The sequence below is a fragment of the Ahaetulla prasina genome, chromosome 8 (assembly GCF_028640845.1).
Source record: "Ahaetulla prasina isolate Xishuangbanna chromosome 8, ASM2864084v1, whole genome shotgun sequence".
In the NCBI taxonomy this organism is placed as follows: Eukaryota; Metazoa; Chordata; class Lepidosauria; order Squamata; family Colubridae; genus Ahaetulla; species Ahaetulla prasina.
Genome location: NC_080546.1, coordinates 79,252,476 through 79,266,120, shown reverse-complemented (window position 1 = coordinate 79,266,120; position 13,645 = coordinate 79,252,476). Strand labels below are relative to the sequence as shown.

General features: G+C 46.3%; 1 protein-coding gene across 4 annotated transcripts in view; it reads left to right on the top strand.

The window, feature by feature from the left end:
- The first annotated feature begins 419 nt into the window (after positions 1–419).
- Positions 420–13,645, top strand: part of PDGFRA (platelet derived growth factor receptor alpha) — a 71,869-nt gene continuing 58,643 nt past the window's right edge. For 2 of the 4 annotated variants that reach the window (XR_009156230.1, XM_058192233.1), the window contains exon 1: positions 1,530–1,688. The gene's annotated coding sequence lies outside the window, so the exon portion shown is untranslated. Of the gene's footprint in view, positions 618–1,529; positions 1,689–2,493; positions 3,277–13,645 lie in introns of those variants that run through there. The other 2 variants (XM_058192234.1, XM_058192236.1) reach the window with 2 other exon arrangements.

Below are 13,645 nucleotides of genomic sequence, written 5' to 3'. Positions count from 1 at the left end.
TGGGGGGAGGGGGGGGGAACATTGCTGAGGTGGGGGGGTCAATTGAAAAAAGGGGGAAGAGACAGGAATCTGCTCACGCTTTAGCGCAAGGGACCCCCCCCCTCCTCATTTCCCAGTCCGTGCCATATGGTCAAACTCTTCCCAGCACGAACACCCAACACCAACACACGCGCACACGCGCACACGCACCAGCGCACGCACACCTCCCTACCCCCAGTTCCAGGCGAAGTTTGGAAGGTTTGGCCGACGCCCCCCCCCCCCACACCAAATACACTCTCCGCCAGTTTAAGAGCTTGGCACGGGAGCCTCGGGCGTCAAATCAGCGCGAGAGGCTTTTATTCTGGAAGAGCGAGAGCTGGGAATGGGTTTGGGAGAGAGGTGGGGGGGGGGGAGGAGGACCATTTCCTGACAACTATTTACTTGAAAGCAGGGATTCGCTGGAGTAGGATGGAGCCCAGAATTGAATCCACTCCGGCAGTCGCATTCTGAGACCGTCGCAGAGAGGGGGGGAAAAAACAAGCCGCAGGAAGGAGACCCCGGGTTCCCTTATTGGATTTTTTTTTTTTTAAATTGCTTCGATTTTGGCGGTTACGGATTTTTAACCAAGATTCAGGAAGGTAATGCATTTGGGGGTTTTTTTGTGGTTTTTTTTTTCTCTCTTCGTCGGGAATTTTTTTCTTTTTCTTTTTCTTTTGAGTCGGAGTCCAGCAAATAATAATAATAATAATCTTTGGATGGGATTACGGGGGCAAATATTAAAAAGACCATCCGAAATACTGGCAGGAAGGTTTTTTGGGTGCCTTTCCATCCCATCCACGCCCCCTCCCCCCGTCGCCCGATTCCGAGTTTTGACAATTCGATCTTTTTTGGGGGGTGGATAATCAGAAGGAAAGCCCCCCCCCTTGCTTCGATCTAGAGGGCTTCCAACAGGATAATCGGCTTTCTAAACCAGGGATCCCAGCGTGCCTGGAGTTTGCCCGCGAAACGAAAGGTGAAATCCGCAGCATCTTTCCTGCTGGTGGGGTAGGAAAGTATCGGGTCCCGCATTGTCCTCCGTCGCTCGGCTCGGGGCCGTCGGGAAGAGTGCGTGGGACAGCCGCTGAGGCTGCGATGGGACCGACGGATGAACGGCGCTACAAAGACAGACCCGCGGATCGCGCCGGGTTGCGCTTTTCTCGCCCCGCGGCTCAAAAGCCAGCAGCCCCGTTTGTGCTCGTCCCGCCCGCCTGCCTGCCTGCCCGCCCGCCTGAAAGTCGGGGGGTCGCTCCGCAGGAGGCCCCCGAGCTAGCTGGGGTCTGAAGGGAGGCTGAGGCTCTGGCGGAAAGCCGTTGCCTGCTCGGGCTGCGTTAATGACAACCAGATTTGGCAGAGGGGCCGCGGCGCGGCATTCTTGCAGCTGGGGATGGGAGGAGGGGGACGGCGGGCGAGCGGGCGGGCCAGGGCGTGGGGAGGAGGAGGGGGGGGCGGCCCGCGCCGCTGGAGCGCCTGCCCCAAACTGGAGGGAAGCCTCTTCGGAGCGTCTCTCTTTCTCTCTCTCTTGCCAGAGGGCAAAGGGGGAGGCTGATGAATCTCAAAAGCGGGGAAAGCGCCGCGGGGAGCTGGCCGAGTGGTTTAGGCTTGCCGGCATCTAGGGAGGCCGTCGGGTGGAGCGGTCGGGGTTCGGGAATCGACTCTGAGCTTTGAGAAAGGTAAGAAAGGAAGAGAGGGACTTTTCTCAAATCTTCGTTCCCTTCCCTTCCCTTCCCTCCTTCCCTTTCCTTCCTACCTTCCTTCCCTTCCCTCCTCTTTCCTTCCTTCCTTCCTTCCTCCTTCCCCTCCCCTCCTTCCTCCCCTCCCCCTCCCTCCCTTCTGCCCCATTTATTCCATTCCTCTTCAATTCCTCGCCCTTGCCGTTTCGATCTTTCCTCTTTCTTCTCCGTCTTTCTTTCCCGTTCCCAACCCTTCAGATGCCGCCCCCACCCGCTCTCAGAGAGACCCGACCGACCTGGCCTAAGAGAGGTGGTGGGGAAAACCCACCTATGGAGGGGGGGCAGCCAATGCATCCACTCACCCCCCTCCATCGCCCCGGTCTCCTCAACCCGGCCTTATGCCCAGAGTGGGGTTACAACAAGTCGTTGGGCCAGAGGAGCTGGAGGGGACGCGGGGCTGGGAAGCTGGGGCGAGGGGCGCTGATGCTGGGAGAGGCAGAGGAGCGCCTCGGGGTGCAATGCAACCTCTTTGCCGACGCCGTCTGGCGGGAAGTCTTGGAGGGATCTAGTTGGGGATCCGCCGTTTGCGTTGGAACGGGATTACCCAGATTCAAAGGGCCACAACCGGGTGGCAGGAGCAGAGCTGCCTACTCTGGGTCGGCTTAGCGGGATCAGAACGGTTCCCCCCGCCCGCACCCCACTCCGGTCCAGCAAAGGCGGGGGAGGCGAGGATTGCCAGGAGCGCCGCCTCCGGGGCTTGTTAGCAGGGCGGCCAGCCAGCCGAGTCGAGAAGCGACTCCTTCCAACCGATCCTCCGGGAGAGAACCGGCTGTCCGGTTCCGAAACGCCTGAACAAACAGCGTTGGCGGACCTCTGCGGGGCAGGAGAGAAGAGAAGAAGGGGCGCGGCTGGGACGCAGCCCCTCCACAATTGAGTTTGCCGTTCTCCTAAGACAGCCTGGCCTTCCGCACCAGCCTCTCCCTCCGGGGCCCGCTGGGCAGGCGGGAGGCGTCCTGCTCTTCCACGGATGAATTCCCCTTCCCCTCCCCGCCCTCTCATAATTTTGGAAGAGACCCCTGCCCGCCTCTGAAAGAGCTGCAACGTTGGGTGCGCGTTGTTTTTTTTCTTTTTTGTTTGGAGAAGCTGCCCAAATCTCTCTTTGGATTTCTACCCCCTTCCCCTCCCCACACAACAGAAGGCGCTGACCCCCCCGACGCCCATTAGCCCCCCGGATCCCCGGGATCTAGTCCACCCTTAGAGCAAACGTCCTGGAGGGAATCTCATCGCTCTTCTGGATCGCAGAGCGGTGATTAAGACAGCCGCCCCTCGCTCTCCATTCCCCAGTGGGACGTCCTCCCCTATCCCCGCAGAGCCGTTTTCTGGAACTGAAAAGTGCCCCTTTCTCCAAAAAAGAGCTAAAAACGGGGTGGGATCTGGGGGTCTCCTCCCTGGGTCGGTTGCTTTTCCTCGGAGGTCCTGCTGGGGTAAAAGGGGGACCTCCCCCCCGGCCGAAAGGCTGAGCTGCAGCGGCGAAAGGCTGGAGGCTCGGAGCTCTTTCAACCCAGCGTCAGGAAGCGGCTGCACCCGGGTGAGTTTGGAGGGATGGGGGTGGGGTGTCCGGTCTATAGGGTTTATCTATCCCCGGTCATGGCTGCATCGGCCGGCTTTGACGCTGTGGTCTGCAGCCGGGGCGAAGCCAAAGTCGGACCGTCCACAGTCAGTTTTTGTGCCGTATGCGGGAAGGAGGGAAGGGAGTGTCCCAGAGGTGAAATCCAGAGGGGTTCTGACAGGTTCTGGAGAACCGGGAGCGGAAATTTTGAGCAGTTCGGAGAACCGGCAAATACCACCTCTGGCTGGCCCCAGAGTAGGTGGGAATGGAGATTTTGCAATATCCTTTTCCCAGGAGTGGGGAGGGAAAGGGGATTTCGCAGTATCCTTCCCCTGGAGTGGGGTGGAAATAGAGAAGGGAAAGTGGCGGAGGTGGGGCGGAAAGAGGTCGGAATAACTAATGTTGCTTTCGAGTCCTTTTGCAACCGGCCTGGGAGCTGAAAGGAACGCCTCGACGTTTTGCAAAATGAGTTTTCGGGAGCCACGGTGGGGAGAGAGGGGGGACCCAACTATAGAGCTAGGGCGAGGGTTAAAGGAAACGGCGGGGTTTCAGAGCGGCGGGTTGAACCCACAACGTATAGGGCCGAGCGAGTCCTGTTTTGCCGGGGACAGAGGCGAGGAAAGCCACGCCGGTGAGGTGTGGTCTGCCTTGACTTGCGCTCTCGTGCCAACCTGCCTTCCACAAATATTTGAAAAAGGGGATGCCGACTCTCAGAAATGAATAATCTTCCAGCTCCGGTTCTGAATCCGGAGCAGAGCGCAGTAGAAGCTGGTGAGAAAGAGGCAAGGAGTTTTGAGATGGATTTTGCAGCCTTGCCCAACCCGGGGAATTGGACTCTCTTGATCTCTTGGGATGGAGAAATGGGCCTCTTGGCAGTAGTGGGATTCAAATAATTTAACCACCGGTTCTCTGCCCTAATGATTTCTTTCAACAAACCAGTTCGCCAAACTGCTCAGAAAGTTAACAACCGGTTCTCCCGAATTGGTGCGAACTGGCTGAATGCCACCGCTGCCTCTTGGACGTCTTCGCTCGGGTTGCTTCTTTCCAGGTTTGCTTTGCCTCCGGATCTTGGCGCTTCCCAGAGGGAAGTCAAACGGCGTCATCTCGAAACGTCTTTGAAGGGTTGGCCGAGACTTGTGGTTGAGCTTGGCACCGTAATCATTGTTTTTCCTTCAAAATAAAACATGTCGACGCGGCGGGAATGTTCTCTCTTCCCTGAGCCTTTTTTCCAAGACGGAAAAGCGCCTGCAAAAGACCCCCCCGGCAGATTCCGTGGCAAAAATGTCAAGGAAGATGAACCGCCGCAGGGCAACTGGTGGGGTTTTTTTAGAGAAGTGGGGGGGTATAGAAGAAAGATTGGGGATCGCCCGCCTCTTGGTGGGGTAGCAGTGGGCGAGAGTGGAGTGGAGTGGGGGGACTCATAGGTTGATTCCCGAGCTGCCAGAAATGTAGGCGAGTTAAGAGGAAGGAGCCGTGATTTTCTTGAGGTTTTGCTGAGATGGTCGTGTGATGTGGCGGGGCGGATAATCTGGATCTTGCCAGAGCCCTGTACTAAATTAGAACCCAGTCAGGGCAGTTTTTCGCCTTTGCGGTCCTCTGCTGCCCTCAAGCGATGGTTTTTGGGGACGGCGGGTCCATTGCATCCTGACAGTGGAAGGTGATCTGGGCAGGAGGGTGCGCCTTCCTTAGCCAAGTGGGTCTAAATTTTGATTTCGGATCTCCTTTGCTTTCTTAAAAAATGGTTGAGGACCTCAGGAGCTTTGTTTTATGACGGTTAGATCTACCGACCTGTCTTGTTCTAGACATGAAAAATGAGAATTGTTAAGAATATTTATTTGACTCGGTAGAAGTGTTTCTGGGACCACCCTGCCTTAGTGAATCTGTCTTGTTTAAGCCTTGGCTTGCATACACTCGATGATTGCTGGCTGGGGAATGCTGGGAGTTGAAGTCCACACATCTTAAAATTTGCCACGTTTGAAAACAAGGCTCTACTCCTTCATCTGTATGGTCGATCTTCAATTCAGGGCAACTATATCCATGCTGCAAAACAAAACCCTAGAGGGCTATAAAAGGTTTTCTGAATCTCTTTGCTGCCATCTTGTGGTTCTCTGGGTTTTGTAGTCCAGATTGGGGAGCCTTTCCCTGTAAATACTTTTTGCAGCAAGTCCTCGATTTACGACCACAATGGAGCCCAAAACTTCTGCTGCTAAGTGAGACATTTGTTAAATGTGGTTTGCCCCATTGCGCGACCTTTCTTGCCATCCTTGTTAAACGAACCACTGCACTTGATAAGTTAGTAACCCCGTTGTTGAGGAAATCCGGCTTCCCCATTGACTTTGCCTGTCCAGAAGGTCACAAAAACGGATCACGTGACCCTAAGACCCTGCAACCGTCATAAATATGAACCTGTTGCCAAGCAACCAAATTTTGATCATGTGACCATGGGAATGCTGCAAAGATTGTGTGAAAAACAGTCATAAGTCACTTTTTTTCACTGCCGTTGCTTAGTAATTTTGGACAGCCACGAAGTGAACTGTTGTAAGTTGAGGACTATCTATATTAAGGCATTTTGCTATCCCTGAACTTTTGTTAAAATTTTAGTGGATTCCCTAATTCAGAGTAAGGGATACTCTTTATAGCAGGGGTCTCCAGCCTTGGCAACTTTAAGCTTGGCGGACTTCAATCCCAGAATTGCTTTACTGGCTGGGGAATTCTGGGAGTTGCCAAGGTTGGAGACCCCTGATTTATAGGACTACGGGAATATTTGGAATTTGGAGAGGGAATTGGGGATGCGGTTACAAAATGGCTGCCCTGGAATTTGTTTATTTAAAAAATGCCAGTTGCGGAGATCTTCACCCATCAGAAAAGAGCCATCAATGGGGGAAAGAACAAAACTGAATAGGCCATGAAGTGAAACAGAAATGTAGCCATTGTGTGCACATCCATATCTTTGCACAAATTCTGCCTCTGTTGTCACTTTGACTGTGCAGTGTGTGAGGCCGAATGAAAATGATTTCCCCATGGGATTTCCCCAAGTTGTCTATTGATTCCGGAATGTTCTTGCCTTAGGTTAGGGCTCATATGACCGTCCCGCTGACCTGAATTGCCAGTTTCAGCAGAATATTTGGCCTCCTGTGTCTCTTTTGGGATACACCTTTGCACCTCCTTTTTCCAAAGTGTTTCAGCGGGTGATCTCTGAATCAGCCAGAGATCTTTGGGTGATCTCTGTCAGAGCCGCAGGCCACAGGAAAGGCTGTCGAGATTAGAGGATGTGTGCTGTAACTAAAACCTCGGGGTAGTTGGTTAGATAGCTCCGTTTCTGTTTCGTTGCTATTTCACTGGCTTGAAAATCTGATTCCCTCAGCATTAGCGAATTGGAGCCCTGGGGTTTTACTAATGGACAATAGCAACTTCTGAACAGATGGCCTTGCAACGGGTCAAGGAAGCTCAGCTGTCAACCTGGTAACTCAGATACCAGCCAGATACAATAGTGGCCAAAATTGTGGAAATCTTTTGGGAAAAGTGTATTTTGGAGTCTTGATGGCTAATAACAGCACTTTTTGGTTTTGGAATTTCAAGATAATCCTATTCCATTGCTGGAATGGCTTGGGAATAGCCCAGATCTTAACCCAATTGAAAATCTATGCAGTCAACTAAAGAAACTTGTTAGTCAGAAGTGACCCAGCAATAAAACCCAGTTAATAGAAGCAATCATTCAATCTTGGTTTCATATGATAACAGCTGCAGAACTAAAAGACTTGGTTCGCTCCATGGGAAGACGTTGAAAGGCCGTCATTCCTGCTAAAGGTTACCCAACTAAATATTAACTGACATGGTGAGAATTTTTGTATTTCTCATTTTTTCTACGTGTTTCACTTTTCTTCTTTATACTGTAACTGCTATTCTGATAGCAAATCCTTCATAAAAGTTATCACATTGCATTCTTGATTAAATTATCTTTCCATTGATATATAATTTTATGGTACTACTGCCCCCCAAAAAAGTGCCGTTATTAGCTAGTTTTAGAAAATACACTTTTCCCAAAAGGTTTCCACAATTTTGGCCACTACTGTAGATCTGAGCTGCAAATATCCAGATGATCACTACACAGCAGGAAAGAGTTCATATTTTTTTTCCTCATAGCTCTTTGCTGTCACCTAGTGGTCGCATGCATTTCTGCAGGCCAAATATGGCAATAACAGGTGTCCCTCGACTTACAACAGTTCAGTTAGGGACCGTTCGACATTACAACGGCACTGAAAAAAGTGATTTATGACCATTTTTCACACTTATGACCGTTGCAGCATCCCCATGGTCATGTGATCTACATTCAAACTGGTTCATGTTAATGGCGGTTGCAGTGTCTTGGGTTCATGTGATCCCCTTTTGTGACCTTCTAACAAGCAAAGTCAATGAGGAAGGAATCACTTAGCAACTGTTTTACTAATTTAACAACCGCAGTTGACAAACGTAGCAAGAAAAATCATAAAATGGGGGTGGGAAATCACTTAACAACCTAAATTCTGGCCTCAAATGTGGTTGTAAGTTGAGGACTACCTGGACTAGTGAAAGCTAGGTGATGATATATGTAGGACTTTCAGAGGCCCAAGGAGAATATTTTCACTGCATCCTTCTTCTTTCTATCTGCTTCCTTTCTTGTTGCTTCCTCCTTCAATCTATTTTTCTCATTGTTGTTTTAGAATAGAATAGAATAGAATTTGAATGGAATTTGAATGGAATGAAATTAGAATAGAATTTGAATAGAATAGAAGAGAAGAGAAGAGAAGAGAATTTGAATAGAAGAGAAGAGAAGAGAATTTGAATAGAAGAGAAGAGAAGAGAATTTGAATAGAAGAGAAGAGAAAAGAAGAGAATTTGAATAGAATAGAATGGAATGAAATTAGAATAGAATTAGAATAGAATAAAATAGAATAGAATTAGAATTAGAATAGAATAGAATAGAATATTTATTTATTTATTTATTTATTTATTTATTTATTTATTTATTTATTTATTTATTTATTTATTTAATCACATTTTTATACCGCCCTATCTCCCAAGGGACTTATTACAGCCTAATAAAAACACAAATATAAATACAAGATAAAACACTAATTAAAAAACTGATTAAATAAGGCCAAATTTAAAATTATAATTAAAATAATAAAACCCCATTAAAAACTAAATTTAAAATTAAAATTCTAGTCCAGTCCTGCGCAAATAAATAGATGTGTCTTAAGCTCGCGGCGAAAGGTTCGAAGGTCGGAAAGTTGATGGAGTCCTGGGGGAAGTTCATTCCAGAGAGTGGGAGCCACAGAATAGAATAGAATAGAATAGAATAGAATAGAATAGAATTAGGCTGGGGAATTCTAGGAGCTGAAGTCCACAGGTCTTAAAGTTGCCAAGGTTGGAGACCCCTGCCCTGCAGTGTATTTTATTCTGTAACTCGCTGTGATTTTAACACCCTTGAGCTATTCCTGTTTAAAATACGTCTAGCAATGCAAGCATCACATGCTTACTTGTCTCTCCTGGAAAGCTACTGCAAGCTGCAGATTTTTCCAAAATGGAACTGCAAATTCTCCCAGAGTGGTGTTTGCTGTCGGGTGGAACTTTGAAAAGAGAGAGGCTTGTCCATGTTGTTGTTGTTGTTGTTGTTACTTGCGAAGTCGTGTCTGACCCATCGCGATCCCATGGACAACATTCCTCCAGGCCTTCCTGTCCTCTACCATCCTCTGGAGTCCATTTAAGCTCATGCCTACTGCTTCAGTGACTCCATCCAGCCACCTCGTTCTCTGTCATCCCCTTCTTCTTTTGTCCTCAATCTTTCCCAGCATTAGGCTCTTCTCCAGTGAGTCCTTCCTTCTCATTAGGTGGCCAAAGTATTTCAGTTTCATCTTCAGGATCTGACTTTCTAAGGAGCAGTCAGGGTTGATCTCCTCTAGGCAGTAATGGGATTCAGCCAGTTCGCACCACTTCGGGAGAACCGGTTGTTAACTGTCTGAGCACTTTGGCAAACTGGTTGTTGGAAGAAATCATTAGGGCAGAGAACCGGCTTTTAAATTACTTGAATCCCACCACTGCCTCTAGGACTGACTTGTTAGACTTGTCCATATGGCTATACTAAATTTACAAAGTAGGCGGCTGTCTTTGACACTATTCGATTTTTCATAGGTTTCCATAAAGTTTTTTTCCCTGGGAAGTTTAGTTGATGAACGTGTTACGAACTACAGTATAGCAAACGTTTCGTTCGCTGCAAATGGTGGGAAAACTACTTTACCCCATTTGTAGAGCTAAAAGTCTGTAGAGATTCTCGGTCATCCAGGTCGTGGTTGTTCCAAAAGTGCTTTTTTTCCAGGACATTCTTGTTTTTCCTTTTGAAGACGTTTCGCTTCTCACCCAAGAAGCTTCTTTAGCTCTGGCAGGATAATGGGGAATGGGAGGATTTATACTCCTTGCAGACAGCTGGTTATTTGCATCCTTTTAGAGAGTCATTGAGGCTACTTGGAGGTTTATCTGTGTCCTCAGGGTCACCTGAGTAGGGGTCCTGGTTCCTGTAGTCTGCATTTTTTCCCTCTGGAAATCCATTCCTATTCAAAGGATGTTCATCCCAAATTGTATAGCTAAAAATCGATAGAGAGTCTCGAAAAAATTGCAGACTACAGGAACCAGGAGCCCTACTCAGGTGACCCTGAGGACACAGATAAACCTCCTTCAACGACCCTCAGAAATGACCAGTGCAAATGACCAGCTGTCTGCAAGGAATATAATAAATCTTTCCATTCTCCACCATCCAGTCAGAGCCGAAGAAGCTTCTTGGATGAGAAGCAAAACGTCTTCAAAAGAAAAAGCAAGAAAGTCCAGTGGTCTCCCGAAAAAGCATCTTTGGGATAGTTACCCCACTGAGTTTCCTCTTTAAGATGCACAGTTCATCCAGCACAGTTATCTCATGTGCTGTGTATACTGTCATTTTGTGTAAATAAAATTACAGAGTTGGAAGGGAGCTTGGAGGTCTTCTAGTCCAACCCACTGCCCAGGCAGGAAACCCTACACTATTTCAGACAAATGGTTATCCAACATTTTCTTAAAAATTTCCAGTGTTGGAGCATTCATAAGTTCTGCAGGCAAGTCGTTCCACTGATTAATTGTTCTAACTGTCAGGAAATTTCTCCTTAGTTCTAAGTTGCTTCTGTCCTTGATTAGTTTCCACCCATTGCTTCTTGTCCTGTCTTCAGGTGCTTTGGAGAATAGCTTGACTCCCTCTTGTTTCTGGAAGCCCCTGAGAAATTGGAACACTGCTATCATGTCTCCCCTAGTCCTTCTTTTTATTAAACTAGACATACCCAGTTCCTGCAACCATTCTTCATATGTTTTAGCCTCCAGTCCCCTAATCATCTTTGTTGCTCTTCTCTGCACTCTTTTCTAGAATCTCAACATCTTTTTTACATCATAGTTATACTATTGCTGTTCTAGGGCTACAGGATTGTGCTACCAAGAAATATGAATGATTTCCATTTTAAAATTGCAGTTTTCTAGCACATATTGTGTAGATAATTTGGAACCCCTTACAAACCTACCGCTACTTCTAGACAAAACTTTCCGTTAGTAATTCCCTTCTTTTCTATGGTTCAACACTGCCATCTGTTGGAAAAAGTGTGTGTACTTCAAATTGTGGAGAAGCTATGCGTAACGGGGCTCTTAATAAAACTCTAGATAGAAGGGTGATGTTATTGGGAAGGAAAAATATATTTTATTCATTATACATTGCAGTTTTCCTTTTTTTAAAAAAAAATTATTAAACAGATTTTAAAAACAAACAAAAAAAGAAATTAACACTTTCTTCTTTTCAACAGTTTCCCATTGGTTATCAATACTTATACATTTTCTCTCATCCTAATGTATCTTTTATACATATATTTCTAATATATCATATATATATATCACTGTAATATATTATATTATTCTAATTATTTTATTTACATATATACTTAGATATACACATGTACCCAATTTCCTTTCCACAATTGTTGTTTCTTCCTATTTGTTCTTATATTTCTACTCCTAATTTAGCCGTTATTTAATCTTTCCTTGTCCTTCCCCCCCCACTTTTCGTCCAACCATTTATACCATCTCTCCCAGACTAGATAATATTCTGTTTCCTCTTTTTCTTGAATCTCCTTCATAAGCTTATCCATTTCCGCACATTCCATGATTTTTCTAATGACATTGTCTTCAGATGGTATATTGTTATTTTTCCGGTTCTGTGCGTAGACTATGCGTGCTGCTGTAACTATGTGGATCATTAAATACTGTATTTCTTTTTCATAAGAGAAATTTTGTAACCACCCATCATCTCCAATCTTAGTTTGTTCTTTCTCTCCCTTCCCAAGTCAATTTTTGTGACCAATGACCTATCACATTGATAATATTGCTATCAGAAGACAACAAATAAAATAGAATAGAATAGAATTTTTGTTGGCCAAGTGTGATTGGACACACAAGGAATTTGTCTTGGTGCATATGCTCTCAGTGTACATAAAAGAAAAGATACGTTCATCAAGGTACAACATTTACAACACAATTGATGGTCAATATATCAATATAAATCATAAGGATTGCCAGCAACAAGTTATAGTCATACAGTCATAAGTGGAAAGAGATTGGTGATGGGAACTATGAGAAGATTAATAGTAGTGCAGATTCAGTAAATAGTCTGACAGTGTTGAGGGAATTATTTGTTTAGCAGAGTGATGGCCTTCGGGAAAAAACTGTTCTTGTGTCTAGTTGTTGTGCTAATTGATATTTGATAGTTGTGCTAATTGATATACAATTAGCCTCGACTTATGACAAGAATTAGGAGTGGAATTTCTGTTGTGAATCATTGCTGTTGTAACTTGATTAAGCTTTTATAATACTTTTTTAGGCCAGTTAAGTGAATCCAGCTTTCCCAATGAGTGGTGTTTTTTTTTATTTGCTGTAAATTGGCAAACAAATTTGCAAAGGGTGACTGCAGGATACTACAACAGGTTGTAAATGTGAACTATCGCAAAGCCCCTGAATTGAGTGAGCACAAGGGCAGTATAATGGTTGCAAGTGCAAGTACAATACATAAGTTAAATTTTCTCAGGGTGCTGTCACTTTAAAACTGTCATTAAACGAATGGTTGTATTAGGGGTGAAGTTAAAAATTCCACAGAATTCAATATTAAATGCAGCAGAGAGAATGCTAACTTTTCTCTCTCGGGGATTCTCAAGGCTCTGAACTGCCTACCCTCTTTCACTGAATTCTCCCTGTTAAGAAAACTTGAATGCACGAATGAATTAATGAATTAATGAATGAACTGGAAGGGACCCTGGAGGTCTTCTAGTCCAGCCACCTGCTCAAGCAGAATTCCTGCCTAAGCAAGGGGTTGGACTAGAAGGCCTCCAAGATCCTTTCCAACTCTTCTCTTCTCTTCTCTTCTCTTCTCTTCTCTTCTCTTCTCTTCTCTTCTCTTCTCTTCTCTTCTCTTCTCTTCTCTTCTCTTCTCATACTATTTCAGATAAGTGACTGTCTAGACCAGTGGTTCTCAACCTTTATAGTGCTGCGACCCCTTTAATACAATTCCCCACGATGTGGCGACCCCAACCGTAAAATTATTTTCATTTTGAATTTATCGTGCCTGAAGCCGTATTGGCTAGCGATCTGAACTGCTTGCGATTGCCTTGAGGATGGAGGCATTAAAACGGAGACTCCTCCCCTATTAAGTTTATTGCGCCTGAAGCCAGATTAGGCTAGCAATTGGGAGTGATTGCAGCTGGCTTGAGAGGGAGACATCAGAGCAAAGATTTTTCTCTTTTTTAATTCATCGCGCATGAAGCCGAATTCGGCTAGCGATTTGAAGAGCCTGCAGCTGGCTTGTGGAGTCAACCATTGGAGCGCGATTCTTCGACTCGCAAGTATACTTCCCATATTTCCGATGGTCTTAGGCGACCCCTGGCAAATCGTCATTCGACCCCCAACGGGGTCACGGCCCACAGGTTGAGAACCGCTGGTCTAGACTCTTCTTAAAAACATCCAGTGATGGAACCGCTCCACTTGCCTCCAGAAGGTTAATTGTTCTCACTGTTAGGAATAGAACAGAACAGAACAACAGAGTTGGAAGGGACCTTGGAGGTCTTCTAGTCCAACCCCCTGCTCAGGCAGGAAACCCTACACCACTTCAGACAAAAGGTTATCCAATCTCTTCTTAAAAACATCCAGTGTTGGAGCTTTTACAACTTCTGGAGGCAAGTGGTTCCACTGATTAATCATAATTTCTGACTGTCAGGAAATTTCTCCTTAGTTCTCTCCTTGATTAGTTTCCATCCAT